General features: G+C 38.0%; 1 protein-coding gene across 10 annotated transcripts in view; it reads right to left on the bottom strand.

Moving 5' to 3' along the window:
- Positions 1-16,861, bottom strand: part of NFIA (nuclear factor I A) — a 413,608-nt gene that overhangs the window by 242,509 nt on the left and 154,238 nt on the right. The gene's annotated exons all lie outside the window — the stretch shown is intronic.

The following is a 16,861-nucleotide window of genomic DNA, read 5'->3' as shown; positions in this document are numbered from 1 at the left end:
CTCCAGCCTGACCGGCTCAAACAGACAAAAGTAAGAGAATGACACCTCCATCTTTTGAGCCACTCCTTCTTTTAAAAAGGTGATAAAGAGATTTTCAAGATGCCTCTACATCAACGTAATTGTTTGACTGGATAGTTTGGGCATTGGGTTAAACAGAAAGGTTTTACCGTTTCCCCACACACTGGGACTAGACAATGTTACCCTATCCTAGCTGGTTCTGTCTCATGTGAACTGTCACTGCTTAAATGAATCAAAACATTTGGACACTGTAACTTGGACTAAAATAGATGACAACTTAATTTAACTTCAAAACATTACCACGGAAATGAAAATAGGACCAGAATAGAGGGGTGCTGTTTAATTTCTAATTTTGTGCTTAGGGTGGCTGTCTTGCCACAATTATCTCTTGGGGCCCCAGGCTTCATCCCAAATCACTCTGGGGCCCATCAAGAACCCTGCCTTACACTCTAGTAACACAGAATATTTTCCAGTCCTTGTAATGCTTTCATATCTTTCATTAAATTAAAATTATAGGAGTCTTTTTCCTGCTTTTACAACTAAACGGCTCCTCCAAATGCCACTCGTTTGCCCAGCTTGGCTCTCTCTACCATCTCACACTAACCTTAAAGCAAATCTTGCAATACCCTCCACAAGTCCTTCTGGTGACAGGTCAATTCCATCACCCTAGTACATGTGAGCTGCATTCCTCACTAGCTTTGGCTACCAAATGGCCATGTTGCCCCACTAGCAGACAAGTTGATTCTAATGCTAGACTATCACAAGACTCCCCACAGCTGATTTAATGGTGGTATACAGATATGCTGCCACCACTCTACAGACAGCCCCATGAGGGCAAGTGTCATTTATTTTAAGTTTCTCTCCCAAATGCTAGTTCTCAACAGTGGACAATTTACGGGGCACTGAAGCAATGCCACTCAACTGAAATCAACAGGATTAGAGTGTGGTGTTAACTGAAATGATAAACGTGTGTAATGGGGGCTTACTTTCTTGCATCTACCAAAAAACATCCCTGCACATAGAAAAATAGAATCATAGAATCGTAGCGTCAGATTTTTTTTGTGTACAGAAGGGCATTAAATCTTATGACACAAACCCCATCTCTAAAATCTTAAGCAATGTAGCCCAGGCACATCATTTGGGGAGAACGAAGTCTAACAGGTAAAAATGGCTACTCAATCATTCCTATGGCAGAGTATAGGCTAATATATAGGATGCATATGTAAATTGGGACAAATATAAGCCTGTAATAGAACCAGAGCCCTTCATTCACTCAAATAATAAGAGATGTGGAATTGGCATCTTAACCATACAAACTCCTATCAACCGTTGTAACTAATACAACATTTTAAATAACGTAAGAAAGAGGCAGGGATTGCAAAAGTCAGAAACTTCTGAACTCCTTTGAGTATAAATTTGGAGTTTACCCCAGAAACTCAGAACACACAGTGGGGAAAGATTGGGATAATAAAATAAGATGCCTACTGTGGGATTGGCATCTATTGCACATTTTCATACTGGCTGTAGCAAGTCAGCCGATTCAACTGTTTGAGCAAGCAAGTGCTATGGTCCTCTGTGGAACTCTACTATCCCTGAATGCCTAAGAGGTGTTTTGGTGGGTTTTCTATAAAGCCTTCAAACCAATGCTTCCCTGCACACGGAAAGACAGTTGTCTCTTAATATACTTGTAATCACAGACTGAAATCATTATCTGGGCAAATTTATCCTCCACGTGTATTCTGAGATGATGCCTACTTGAATATCTGAATTCACTTTGATACATGAAATTGGCATTACACATTCTCCCCTTAGCGGCATGGACCCTGTAATGATTGCAGAAGGGGCAAAATTATTTATTTATTTATTTATTTATTTATTTATGTATGTATGTGAGGTCATGGACCCAGGTCTCTCATTCATCGAGTCTAATTATCCAAACCGTTCTTATTATCTAAATGGTTTGGATGTATGCAGACAGGTTCTTAAGACATTGTCTTTTTTTAAGTAGCAGCTCTGTACAGATGCCAACTCTACACACACTAATGGGGCTTGTAAGGCCAAGTGCGCTGCGGATTGGGTTTTCCAGCTGTAAAGAGGCAACAAGCTCATCAAATGGGTACAAATTGGTGTAGCTCCCCTGAAGTCAGGCATATTCACTACGCAATCAGATGAGCCCAAATGTAGATGCCGTTTTACTGCAAGGCAAATGTTCTATAAGCTGCAGGGATACCCTGCCGGCGCTGCCTAGTGTGACCCATTTCTAAAATGATTGCAGCGTGAGTGGGAAACCTGTTAAGACCCAATTAACAAAAATGTTATGCATCACTGGTGCATGTTTCATCTGGAACTTTAATTCCACAGTTTTCCCAAGCAAATTCTCTTTTATTTTCTAGTCATTAAGTCACTTCTTCCCTAGGGTTCAAGAGGTAGCTCCCACCCCCCTACACTCCTGTGTTCCAAAAAGTTGGTAATAAATAACTTAATTAAATTACATAAGGAAAAAAGAGGTACTTGTTGGTTTATCCTTATAAAACAGAATGGAGTTTTTGTTGTTCTTTGGGACACACAGAATGGGTGTCAAGCAGAGGGACTTATGACTACCCTCAGAAAAGGAAGAGCTGGCCACGGTTCCCTTCTGAAGAATGACCTACGGAAAAGAATCAGACCGTATCAGTCCTGGGCATGCTTATTTAGTCAGGCCTTTTTTGACAATAGAAGGCAGCAAGGAGGATTTTATTTGGCAGATGGGTGCAGCTAGTGAGCTTATGTGGCAGTGAGTTTCTGGCTGCCTGAGTGGGTAGCCTGTTATTTATTGTTTATGGATAAGTCAGTTTTAATTATTGTGAAGAGGACAGATGCTCTGGCATCTAGCACCATAAACATTTTGGATTATATTATATTATATTATTATTATCTACTCTTCTAGAGTCTTAGGAAGCACAAAAGTCATACCTTTCAAAGTGTGTAACTTCTATAGGCAGGCTGCTTGTAAAATATAAATGAAAAACTGGATAAATACCAGCATATGACTTGAAGTATATATCTCAAAGGGTGTGTGTGTGTGTAATATTTCTTACTGGTGCAATCCATATTCCTTTTTCTATTGAATAATGCTGCTAGCTCATTCCAGTGTATTTCAAAAAGTTTTCCACTGCGCCTTAAGTGTTTCCATATGACTCCAAATCCTACAGGTAACTTGGGTTACTGCCATTCCTCAGTGTAAAATTTTCCACTATCTCAACAGCACTGTATGTATAGTCATTTAAAGCTAAAAGCATATATTTCAGTACAATCATCAGAGATGTTTAGCAAGTCTCATTATTATTATTATTAAAAAATCTCCTTATTTATATAATTTGCCTATTTGCTTTCTGATGTCTTCATAAAATCAAAGGCTAACAACTTTCCTAACAACGGAAGAAATTTTAAAATTGTAGCTGTAGTATTTTTTGGAAGGGGTGGTTTACACAAATACATGCCCCATACATGTTGATACAAAAAATATCAGCAAAATATTATAGTGCCGCTTCATGCCCTCAAAATAAACTATTGGCAAAAAATTTCTCATAAAATGTACTGGACAAGAAACCTGAAATCTACTGGCAAAACAATGTAAGGAATGGAAGATGTATTTTATTCCAGAAAATGGGAACACTCACTTTTGATCAGCGACAGTCCTAACAACCATAAATGAAACTTTTTAGGTCGTATTGATACCAGAGTTATACATGTTCTTCAATTATTCTAAATTAAATCCATGGGACTTGAGGCTTAAATTTTGCTGGATTGTGCCCAACATTAATATGTTAAAAGATTTTAATCTCATAATTGTGTTTTCTTCTGATGTCTACTGCATAGGCATAATATGAACCATTGTGGGTTGTGATGCAAAGCCCCTTCATTGTTTAAAGGGCAGTACTCTTGTGCTGCTTTTTCTAAAGTCAAGCCTCTTGATTGGTTAAAAAGAACTATTCAATATGAAACTTGACTTATCCTACAGCTGGTATTTAAAGCCCCCTGTAACTACTTGTCTTAACCTTTAGAGTCAAATTGGTTGATGGATCTTGTCTCTATTATTCCTCTATGAGTCATGAAAAAGAATACAAAATGCAACATTTTGCACAGAATCCTTGACTATGTATTCTACGAGCTAAAATAACTCTCTTGACAGTGGTTTTTAAGCATTATTACTTTACTTTTTAAAAAACAACAGCAACCTTCTAAGAATAATGGCTAGCTGGAAAATAAGTGTATTTTGTGTTAGGAATTCCTCTCAGCGAGAACACAAAACAATTAATAAACTGCCTGTTAAAAAACTATTAAATACAATGTTCTCCATTCTGGGTTCTTTTTCTTTTAATTCATGCAAATATACCCCTAAACAGTTTTAATTCTCTTATTTCCCTGATCAGTGTTTTTGCTTTCCAGATGGACCATCAGTTTTATGCTACTGCCAGCAACAGCTTGTGTATTATTGTTTAAAGTTAACATGATGGATTAAATATCATACGCAATGTGAGGAAAGAGGTTAAGAAAAATGCTCTTCAGCTGAAAGGCATGGATATAAGCAAGTCTGAGATATATCTTTATTTTTTAAAGGCGGACAAATATGAGAAAAGAAGAAGGCTGTACTTCTTGTTTTTGAAGGCAAATAATTTCTCCCTCCAAAATGAGAATTCTTCCGAATGCTTATGAACTGAAACTTGTGCTCAGATAGGCCCCCTCTCTAAATTATACAGACTAACCAACAATTATGTCATTTCATTCAAACATTCATTCGCACGTCATGTGCTCAGATTAAACAGTAACACTTTGTTTTAAACATTCCGCTCAAATTAGCAAAGTAGTGTTTCCGTCACCTAAATTTAAGCACTTGGTGAAGCACTGAAAGTTGCCTCATTTGAACTCAGACATGTTCAAGCAAGAATCTGGAACTTCAGTTTAATAGCAAACCAACAGATATCTTTCTTTCTTTTCTTTCTCTCTATTCCTCATTCTCATCTTCTTCGTTTGACTAACACTGCATATCTGATGCTGGCTTTGGGCAGACAGCATTCTCTGTTTATTAAACTGTTTATCAGCTGGGCTATCTATATGCAGAGATTTAGAATTTATTTGCCTTAGAGAAAATGGATAACATTTTCTTTTCAAAAAAGTAAACAGGAGAATAACCTATAATCCCAAAAGCTATCAGCACGAACATTTCCCATAATCATATATGGAAAAGAAAATGCTCACCACCAGCATCCTTTAAAGTCAAAACCTTCCCTATCATTGCACAAGTACAGGAAACAGCCAGTTCTTGGGTCTAAGGGCATAAGTCCATACTTACAGTATGCTATGAAAAACTTATTTTAAAAACCTATGCCAGAGTGCTCCTTGGAATTTTTATATGCTAAATCCTTATGATGATTATTTGCCAAGATACACAGCAGGCAGTAAAGAATGTTTGAAAATTTCATTTTTCATTTATCAGAACATGTCTCAACCAGTATGACTGGCATTAGAATTAAAATCTATAGCACTATCATCACCTCCAAGATGTTAGTTTCCTGCCATCCATTTTGAATGACAGGCCAGACTACCAAGCAGGATGTGCATTTAAGTAGCCCCACATACTGCAGATCTATAGCGAACTCTGAGATACATGTGGATTTGCCTAAAACTCTAAAATATGGCCCTTATGCTGTCTTGACTGCCAAAACCACAATTAATTCAGTTTTATTACCACTAATCTTCTTGTATGTTACATATGGTTGACATTTTTTTCTGTAACTTGAGTATTCTTTGCACATGTGGCTATTTAGAAGTAGAATGAGAAAGTATATGAATTGACCAAAGACAAAAGACTAAACTATGGAACAGAATGTTCCCACTTACTAATGTGGTGTGCATGTGTATGGGCAGGCATCTTTGACAGCACTCTGTACGATGATACTTCTCAGAACAAGACAGTCCACACACACATGGTGTATGCAAACACAATGTTATCTGGGACTTAAAAAACAACAACTAAAATAGTGTGGTGAGGAAATGAAATCAAAGCAGCACTACTACCACTTTCTTTCCCTGACAGAAGAGAGCAATATACAGTGGTACCTCAGGTTAAAAACTTAATTCATTCCGGAGGTCCGTTCTTAACCTGAAACTGTTCTTAACCTAAAGCACCACTTTAGCTAATGGGGCCTCCTGCTGCCACTGGAACATGATTTCTGTTCTCATCCTGAAGCAAAGTTCTTAACCCAAGAACGTCTGGGTTAGCAGAGTCTGCAACATGAAGCATCTGTAACCTGAAGTGTCTGTAACCTGAGGTGCCACTGTAACATCGTTTCTCCCTTCCTCACAAATACTTAGTTGCACACTGCATTTGGTCAAATCTGTCATTCCCAGGGATGTATGCCATATACAGTGCCCAAACCAGGAAATAACCTATCCAGCATAATTCACTGCTGAAAAAGGGGTCAGTCTTTCTGAATGCTCCAAGTGAACATCCAGAAAGGCCCATGGGTTTTGTGACAATTCAAAGCAAATGCTTACAGAAGATCTCCCTCCGTGGTCGCCTCTCCTGTTCCCTACCTCAGATCCCCTGAAAAAACATTTTCCTATGTATTGGGGGGGGGGGATAGACTGGAATCCTGCTCCCAGAAATCTAGTCCATATATGCATTATTATTATTTTTGTAAGGGGTAGCATTCAGTCCATGCCTGCAGTTGGTCAATGACCATCAAGCCCTAAAGACTTCAAGTTTAAAACAACAGAGCAAACACAACCACTTGCACATGCAAGTATCTCATGTGTCCAATTGTTGCACTTCTGCAGAAATGTCTGAAAGAGGCTTGCCTATCTTCAGATATACATCTAACTCGTGAAACTTGGCTGAACAAGACTTCTTTGGAAATTACAGCAGCAGTGCAATAACCAGAAATTTTAATGGAGAAAAGGGAGCCAGTGGCTGAGCTTGCCATAATGTCCAAATTATGGCATATGTCCAAATATGGGGAGGCCTTCTGCACTCTGTCATGCCAAAACTTCTGTCAAGAGAACTGTGGGATGCAAGAGGCAGAAATAAGAAGCTGATTACTGGATATTACAAAAATGAGTGCTTTGCAGTTTAGAGAGTTAACCAACAAATACAGTATTGGGAGGTGGGAGACATTACATAGGTGGATGATGAGAATCACTTCTGGGAATACTAGGTATGTCATATTTACAACTAATCTCCATTCTTCAGATATTTGCAACTCCAGTTATTATACACCACTATAAACACTTGCAAGCAAAGTTCTCTAAAACCAAATGAGGTAATAAAAATGTCCCTGTGCAGGGATATTTTTATGCCCAATCAAGTCTAAAGCAGAAAACTGGCAATGCTTTTGATAAGGCACCATGAGTCAGGATATTGCAGTTTGGTACTTGGTGTCTATAATTTTGGATGAATGGTTTTGCTTTTTTTTCTACACAAAAAAACCCTTGCTAATAATTAAATATCAAAAATAGCTTTTTCAGGTATGCTAATTGCTTAAATGAACAAAAGTCAGACTACTCATGCCAAATTAAAATAAAAAGTGTACCATAATGACAATTTATTTGAGTAAAATGATTATAAGTTGTATTCCTTTACAGCTGCTTCTAATGAGGGACAAACAGAAATTTCACCCTCCTAAACACTTTACAGCATCACTTAACTGTACTGTGCTTCCCTTGTAGTGTTTCGTTGATAAACAATACCCAAATCTATTAACCAATATTTAATTATCAAGCCTAGAGGAAGAGCAATGACGCTTTGCACTGCCACCCAGAAAATCTAGTCTGGACATTTAGGAAAGGATGCTAGCCATAATAAAGACTTGATTTGCACATGCAATTTCATAAATTTGGGTCGGAATAAAAGAAATAGCATACTACAGGCAAACATTTTGGACATTTTGAGTTCTTAAGCATGTCAGTATAATAGAGTAGATAGATAGGGTATTACCAGAGAGAATTGTGTTCAAATTCCACATCTGCCATAAATATAACCCTCCTGAGTTCTTGTGAAGATCAGTATATAAGACCATATAAGCTGTCCTGAAGGCGGTAAAAGTAGGTTGGGATGCAAATGTTATAGAGAAATAAACATTTCTCTAATTTCATGCAGATTATTTTCAGTTCAGCTGGACATCAACTTTACTTAAGACCACAAGCACTTGATTATGTTAAGAATTACCTCCTCCTTGTTGCTTCCTGTTGTCAGCTTCTTCCAGCAGCTTTCTTTCACACCTTGCTTGTTGCTGCATAACTGTAACGCAGAACTGTGGGCACTTTTGCATTTGTCAAAACGGTGCCAAGCATGGTGGTGTCGAGCCATGGTGTGTGTGTGTGTGTGTGTGTTAGGGTAGGAGCAGCAGCAGCAGCAGCCTCCTGGCAGTCGCGGCAGGGCATTTACCAAGATGGGGCATGGTGAGGCCAAAAGAGCTCCAAATTGGTTGCTGCCACCAACCTGGAAAGTGTGAATACTATTTAGAATCAGTTTAGGTTACTCTCTTTTTAGCTTCTCTAATGGCTTCAGGGAAAATGTGTATGTAAATGTGGAGAGGACAGGAACCTGGATATCATGGACAATATACATTTGGCCTACATTCTAGCACATATACAAGTTTATGAGCTGAATATATGACAAAGCAGAATCTGAAGCCAGGTTGTTTGGAACCATTGTACAATGCCTCTCCTTTTTATTCTTAATTATCTATCTCCTACTACTGTAACATCCTAACATACGATTCTAGTACCAATACAGTATACCTTGTCTTCTTAATTTTCTCTTTGATCTGCTTATCCCCAGGCTGTGAGTTGCTTTGGATAATACCTTGTTGTACAGGACAGGATGCAGACATTTCCCATACTTCCTGTTCATTTGTGACAATGTCACACCCAATATTCACACCCCCCCCAACCTGGAAGATGTGCAAGCTCCTCACATACACACAGTTTTTGCATGTCCCTGGTAATAAAAGTAACAAAGTTCATATTTGAGACATGATAATGTTGTGTAAGAACAGGAAGCACAGGGAGATTGTGCATCCTGTTCCTGCATATCAACATACCAGCCGAAACAGCTCAAAGAATCTTCTGTCCTTGTTTGTTTTAGTTAACACATGGAAAACTGGACAGTTATTTTCTTTTATTGGGGATTTAACAGGCTGTAAGTTTGAGATCTGAACAAAAGAAGGAACATTTCTGAAGCAGATGCTTTGATGACCATCAGACTCATATATTACATTTAGGCACTACAAGCTCTTGGACTTAAAAGCACCAGACGTTTACGTACTCTACTCCCATTAGTAATAACAGTGGTTAGAATGCATGTGGTATTTTCACCCAGTGCTTCAAAAAGATAGGAAAATAGTGTGGATCAAACTTCTATTAAGGATTTGTAGTTTAATGGAAACACTCTGTCCCTTTTAAATGGAGTGTAGTTCTATGTACAAACATTACAGATATGGAAAACTGGGGTTTAGTCTGATTTCATTATATATACCTTTCCAGTATTATTCCTTAATTTCAGATCTTACATGTTTGAAATGAACGACCATCACTAAGTCTGCAATCCTATGACCCACTGAAACTGAATGAGACTTACTTCTGAGTAGACATATGCAAGATTGTGCTGTTAATGAATGGTACTACAGACTAATGATGTGTAATCAAGAGAAAAATCAAAATTAATACCCTGTAAACACATAGCATATAACACCAATTATATGTTTTAAATTAAGTTTTATAGGAATAGAACTGCAGTTCAACTCTGGTCAGCTGGTTCACTATTATTAATTCACTATAATCTTTGGTTTACTAAATTCACACATTGTATGATTAAATTATGAGTTAAAAGCAGAGACTGCACTAAGCAATTGTTCCTAAGAACAATGCAAGAAAACCAATAGTTAATAATGTTAAATTGGGACCAATGAGTGGGTAGATATTAAATTATTTCAATGCACCACAATTTTCTTCAGGTAGACTAAAATTTATTACGTTAAATAATGACAAGTTATAACAAGATAATACAGGACTTAAAACATTTAGCAATATCATAACCGTCTGTAACTATAAACACCTCTAGCAGACAGCTTATCAAAAGTAAATGCCATCATAAAGAGATCAACTTCCAAAAAAGGGTTTGTACTTGCACAGGATGAAAAACACATACCTCCCTTTAGACATAAACACTGAAAAAGCCCTGTGATTATGTTTTGATTTTTAATATACTAAGCCCCAATTCTTAATCCATTCATTTTTATTACCTTGATATGGTACCTTGAACGGAATTAATCAGAAATGAAGTGGAATAAATGTGATTAGATGTTATTCAGGCCAGTTCACATGGCAAGAAGTTTTTTGAAAAGCAGTCTAACCAGGTCAGTGGTTGCACAGACACTATAATCAGTTACGGAAAGGATCAATACTTCATTAACATATATGAGAGAGAGAGAGAGGAGAGAGAGAGAGAGAGAGAGAGAGAGAGAGAGAGAGAGAGAGAGAGGCTGCTGCCCTATCCATTCAGTGAACTGATTTTATAACCCTTAAGGAAAAGGTGCAACTGCAGCTTAATATTAATCAGATTTTTTAAATGGTCAGACCTCATCCCAGAACATCTTTAGAATCAGCAGTCTCAAATAGTAAGGAAGTCTCTGTAAGGAAGTACCAACAGATGCTAGGCAAAGCACAGACTCCTCCTTTATCCACTCTGAATTCAGCAAATTTTTTGTGTATATCTTGTTCAGGCCAGAAGCTAAAAGAATCAGCTTTACATCCTAACTCTGCAGGATTAAGAACTGTATGACTTTACCAAATAGTCAAAAATTTCACTTTCCTAGGATGTTTCCTGCTTCATCCTATCGTGGGGAGGCCAATACTAAATTCTACCAACTGCATTGTGTTTTGGGGTGAATGGGGTTGGCTTTGGCTCAGTTCACACATGCAGCCACCAAAATTGGTGGCTAGTTATAAGACATCTGCATAGACACAGGTCCATATAGTAAGCCATATGTGTGAAGTAACCAGGCCTTCTTGCAACCCTGGAGGCTTTGTCATGCCTGAACAGCATGGAAAGCCACTTCACACAATCAATCAATTTTATTTATTTAATTTGTATACCACCCTTCATCCAAAGATCACATGGTGGTTCACAACATAAAAATACAAAATGAGAACACAAAATACATCATTAAAAAAGAGCAAAAACAAACCAATAACCTCCCTCCCACAAACCCATGTTGATGAGCCAAAGGCCTGGTTACAGAGCAGTGTTATCGCCTGGTGCCTAAAGATATGTAATGAAGGCACCCGGCAAACCTCCCTAGGGAGAGCATTCCACAAATGGGGAGCTACTGCAGAAAAGGCCCTTTCTCACATTACTACCCTAGTCTGGACCTCTATTGGAGGAGGCACTTAAAGAAGGGCCTCTGATGACTACATGGAATGCCTATGAGGAGCTGTGCCACAAGCAGCCATTCAAACAGATGTCTGCATGTGTGAATTAGCCTTTGTTTCACCTTAATCCTATGAGTCACTGCAATGGAGTACTAATCTCTTAGCCAGCCTGCCAGAATACTGCACTAGATGTGGCAGCACAAGCTACTACTCAACAGGATAAGGCTGCCTGTTACATTAAGTATAGGGAGTCCCATACCGAGTTCTCCTTGTCTTCCTTCTTCCTTTGGGGAAGGTATTATTTTGATAAAAGTATAAGATGCCCTGATTTAGAAGTAAGTGAGAATCTGCAGGGAACACTTTTACTTATTTCAGGAGCCTTTGATTAAACTCTAACTTTATCCTGGGCAGTATATTCATTACAAACTAGAGGTCTGTTTCTCTCCCAGTGTGGCATAGTGGTTAAGAGCAGTGGACTCGTAATCTGGTGAACTAGGTTCTATTCCCTGCTCCTCCACATGCAGCTGCTGGGTGACCTTGGGCTAGTCACACTTCTCTGAAGTCTCTCAGCCCCACTCACCTCACAGAGTGTTTGTTGTGGGAGAGGAAGGGAAAGGAGATTGTTAGCTGCTTTGAGACTCCTTAGGGTAGTGATAAAGCGGGATATCAAATCCAAACTCTTAGGAACGTAGGAATCTGGCATAATGGCTTGGTCAATCCATCTCAGTATTGTTTACTCAGACTGGCACTGGCTCCCCAGAGTCTCAGACAGAAGATATTCCCAACCCTACCTAGAAATTGAAGGCATTGAGTCTAGGACCTTCTGCATGCAAATGAGATACTCAACCACTGAGCACTTCCCCCAAAATCCTGTGATCAGTTTGTATTAGCAGTCAAAGTATTGTTTCTATAATTGAGCTGCTGCTCTTAAGTTAGGTATATCAGGAGCAATAATCACAAAATTCATGCTAGTCAAAGGCCATAACAATTACAATAAGATGTACCTAAATGGAAACCTAGTAATAATATAACATACATCAGCAATATAAAATAAGAAAAATCAGAAGTACCACCAGCTAACTCAAGAAATAATCACAAAATATAAATGTACAAGACGGAGGTTCCACTGAAGTTCAAAATTAACATTTTTCATCTGCACCTACTTCCAATTGTATTCTTCAAGTTTTATAAATTTAAAGTCACACTTAAAATTAATTTTTTGGCCCCAGAAGCAGCAAAGTGTTTCATTTCTGCAATTCAGATCCTGTGATCCTTTGCTTTTGGAAAAGCCTTTTCTGAGTAAGGATATATGATAGGTGGGATTCAGTATTTGCAATGACCTCAGGAAGTCTGAAAAAACTTTCAGAATCAAAAGTGGGCCCCAGCCTACAGTGCTATAAACATCTCACTTTAAGAGTTGAGAAAAGAGAAAATAACTCCATTGTACTATCATTTTAAATACTGAGCTTCAGTTCCTATGAATATTTTTTGAAAGAAAATATTTCAAACATGATTCTCATGGTCCAACCACTTAATATGATTGGAACTAGACTGGCACCCACAGTATTTTTGCTCATACAAAAAAAAGAAAAGAAAATTAATGCTATTTTTGATCAACGAGAAGGCTTCTGTCATCTCTGAATAGTTTTTTTAAAAGTGTGACAGTTTTATGTGTCTTGAATTCCTGCAAGATTCCCTCCCAAATTTAACACCTAGTAAGTAAAAAGGGGCATGGCCAAATTGTAATAAAAATATTAACCATAGAACTTCAGTTTATTTTATTATGCCTGAAACTTTAAACATAATGGCCTATATTTTCCAAAACACAGTGAAAACACATTTCTCCACTGGGGTTCAGCTTCTAAGGCATTTCTTTGTTGCTCTGCTTTCAAGTATTTATGCAAATAAGATGTTAATTAGGGTAATTGTAACTTAAATTATGCTTGTGTAAACCTCTCCATTGGTAGGGAAGTGTGGGAATCCAGACAACTGGTATTTAAAGCAGCTGTGCTAAACTGTCCTGAAAAGTAAAACATACCAAGATCACTTTCATGTCTTTACAATTTGTTTTTATGAGCTGTAACATTTTTTTCAAATACCATCATTTTTGCTTTTTTATATTGCAAGTGACAGTCTGACATTTTACAACCAGCTTATTGAAAACAAGAACTGAGCACTCTTGCTGTAACGGACATCAACTACTGAATAGAGATTGAGATGCTAATGAGATGAAAGAAGCTGCAGAAAGTTTTGATAAATGCTGTACACACTCTTAACCACTAGTGAATATGGGTTAACAACCGCCATCGCCACCACTGTTTGACAAAAAGTAACCCTTTAAGATAAATTAATCATAGTGTCAGTACTTAATGGGATGCAAAATCTGAGGGCCATAAAGAATTGCAGCCCCTGTATTCTGCTGTTGCATTTCATGTATAATATTGTTCCTTGTTTTCATCTGAACTTGTAACAGTGTTCAGAAAGAGAAGAGGGGTCGGGGAAAACAGTGAGCAGCAAAGGCCTGGTTCTCACTTCAAGTTAAAGTATATAGTTAATGTTTATCTATTACTTAAAGTGAATGAGCAGTGTGCTGACGCAGAAAAGTCCTCCTTGCTCTAGGTTGCTCCATGCTCCTGAGTCTGGGCTTGTGGTTTGGTTTACACACAAGCTGTGAGCCACAAATAACCAATGCAAAAGATTCATGACTGAACAACAACAAATATCAGCATAACAATTACGTCAAGGGAAAGCATCGAAGAAAAACTGCTATAAAATAATGGCACCCTTCAATTAATGTCTTTCATTAGGGCTTTCCCCACCAGCAGCTATATTGTGCTAGTTTTGCCCTGAAGTCTTTGCTGTGTTCTAAAAATAGGTAACATGAAAATCCAGTATAACTCTCAATTGCATTCATATTTTGTAGATGCAATGGTTCAGTCTTCCATCCCGCAAACGTTCCAAGGAGATGGGGCCAAGCATGCACATTTGGACTTCACAGCATCCAGCTTCAACGTAGGGAATAGCCAGCTGTATTGTGCAAGTACTCTGTTGACTTTTCTTCCGCTGTGCTATGTTGCAGGCAGTTAGCATTCACAATGGAATCGGATTGATTACTACACATTAGCTCATAGGATTCCAGGAAGTAAAACAGTTCAAGGGATCACATTTCTTAAACCAATGCAAAGTACTACTCTGTTATTTCTTCCTAAAGTGTCAATCCCCAATATCCTTTTTGGTTTTAGCCAATTTTCATCTTGGCAGGACGTGTATATCTGCGCACTCGGAAACATTATAGGCTTGCTGGCTGTCAAAATTTTGTCTTGGCCAATGCCTGAATGGTATTCCTGTCATTTCAACAGAGTAAGAAACCCCTCATCCTGGAATATAGCATGTCCTTAAACATCAAGTTAAGCCAAGAACGTCAGCCTACTATCTGAATTTGAAATCATTTCTCTCAGTATTATGCAAACAGTCAGCTAATAATACTGGGTTGGTAAATGCAGCAGAAACAACCTGGCCCCAGCAAGTTTATGGGCTGATTAAGACCCCTTTAATAAATAAAACATATATCAATCAATGATAAAAAAAGAAACAGCCAATGGGACCAGAAACCCTATGTCTCCCTTTCACTGACTCCAAACCTTGTAAGCTTAAATTTGTACACCCTTTCAAGCTGATTCGTTGCTATCATATAGTCCTTTGAGACTGATTATTTAAACTGATATCTTTGCCCTTCAGCAGGCTCCTTTTTCTTCTTTTTTCTTTTTTAGAAACAGGGGCAGAGTGCGTGCAGAAATTCTAACTCTTAAAAAAGGGAACAAGCAGAGAAATGTGTGTGCTGTCGTTTAGAAATAGCCATTTAGCCAAATTGCATACCTGTGCTGTGTCAGCTGTATAGTAGATTCATCTCATTCCATTGGTCTAATGGATGGCAATTGAATTTAATTAGCAAAACTACTTTGACTTAATCTCATACTGTGCTGAATGTAATGAAATCTTCCTCTCTCTCTCTCTCTCTCTCTTTTTGTTCAACTAAAGAATGTCCTTAAACTGCATTCCACTGTAAGAATATTTAAGAGTAACATATATATTAAGACATATTGCTTCATCTTCCTTTTGTGGGATTTATTGTATCACATAACAAAATAATTTTAGAAAACACTTTGATTGCTAACTGTGGTTAGAATCTAAAAAGTTTAGGCTCTAAAAAAGTTGAGATTCAATTACCACATGCCTCAATTAGAAGCACTTTTAAAATATGAATAAAATGAAAATCCTTTTTGTGGATCAATACTTGATATATAATTCCATGTTTCATTCCTGAAGAGGAAGTGAACATTAATAGTCTTCATATAGTTCTCTCAAAAATGCTATATGTATGTTATGTGTGTGCACTGATGTATGAAAGTAGTTAATCAAAAGTTAAATTATACTCACTTTTACATAGGTACAATCAAACAACTGTCTGTGAGATGGTGTGTATGACTGGATCTGACAAGGAATTAGCTCCCTTGACATTATGAGATGAAGAAGCCCATTTTTCAGGCTTCCTTAACAGATAAAACAGTCCAGCCCTCCATAACTGATTTCATCATAAGGTAATTGTGAAGCAATTCTCCATTGGCTGGGCAGAAAAGGCCTCAAGGGAGCAGTCCAACTTGTCCAATTCTTACAAGATGTCTCTTCCTCTGAGACTTGAATGCCAAATATCTTTTCTCTGTTTGTGCTTGTTGTGGGGGAGGAAGGGAAAGGAGAATGTTAGCCGCTTTGAGACTCCTGAAGGGGAGTGAAAGGTGGGATATCAAATCCAAACTCCTCCTCCTCCTCCTCCTCTTCTTCTTCTTCTTCTCTTCAGCCTCAATTGAGGTTCATATGAAAGACTTCCACAAAATGCCTTGCTTAGCAGCCTATTCAATAGTTAAAGTGATCAGGAAGCTCCTCCTAATGTTTAAGCTAACACTAACATTCCTTTGGTCTAAAACCATTGCTTGCCTTTATCTTTGGTGAACTAGATGGTGAAAAATTTGTGGTTTAGAGAGAACAGCCGTATAACGTCCACACCATGTTTTTCCTTGCACCAGCTATTCAACTGCAGAAATGCATCTGTCATCAAAAATGTGATTGCCCAAAATGCTTACATTATCTGAATTCACAAGGCATTTCCCAGTATGTCAGCCTATGTACACTATGCAAGCAGCACTTCTGGTTTGTATAAAACTTCTGATTATCCAAATACAGTAAGTAGCATGCCAAAACCACCTCATTCCACTCTCCCATTAAGCTGCTTGGAAGGCAAGACCTCCATCAACAGTCAATGCTATTATTTCTGCAGCAGAACACGCATGGCAGAGACCATATATTCAAAGTTACCTTCAGATTACAACACCACAAATTATACACATGGTAATCACTATTCTGATATTTTACACCC

The sequence above is a fragment of the Podarcis pityusensis genome (genome assembly GCF_964106645.2).
Source record: "Podarcis pityusensis genome assembly, chromosome: 6".
In the NCBI taxonomy this organism is placed as follows: domain Eukaryota; kingdom Metazoa; phylum Chordata; class Lepidosauria; order Squamata; family Lacertidae; genus Podarcis; species Podarcis pityusensis.
Note: the sequence above shows the minus strand (reverse complement) of the source record. Positions and strands in the feature narration are given on the sequence as shown.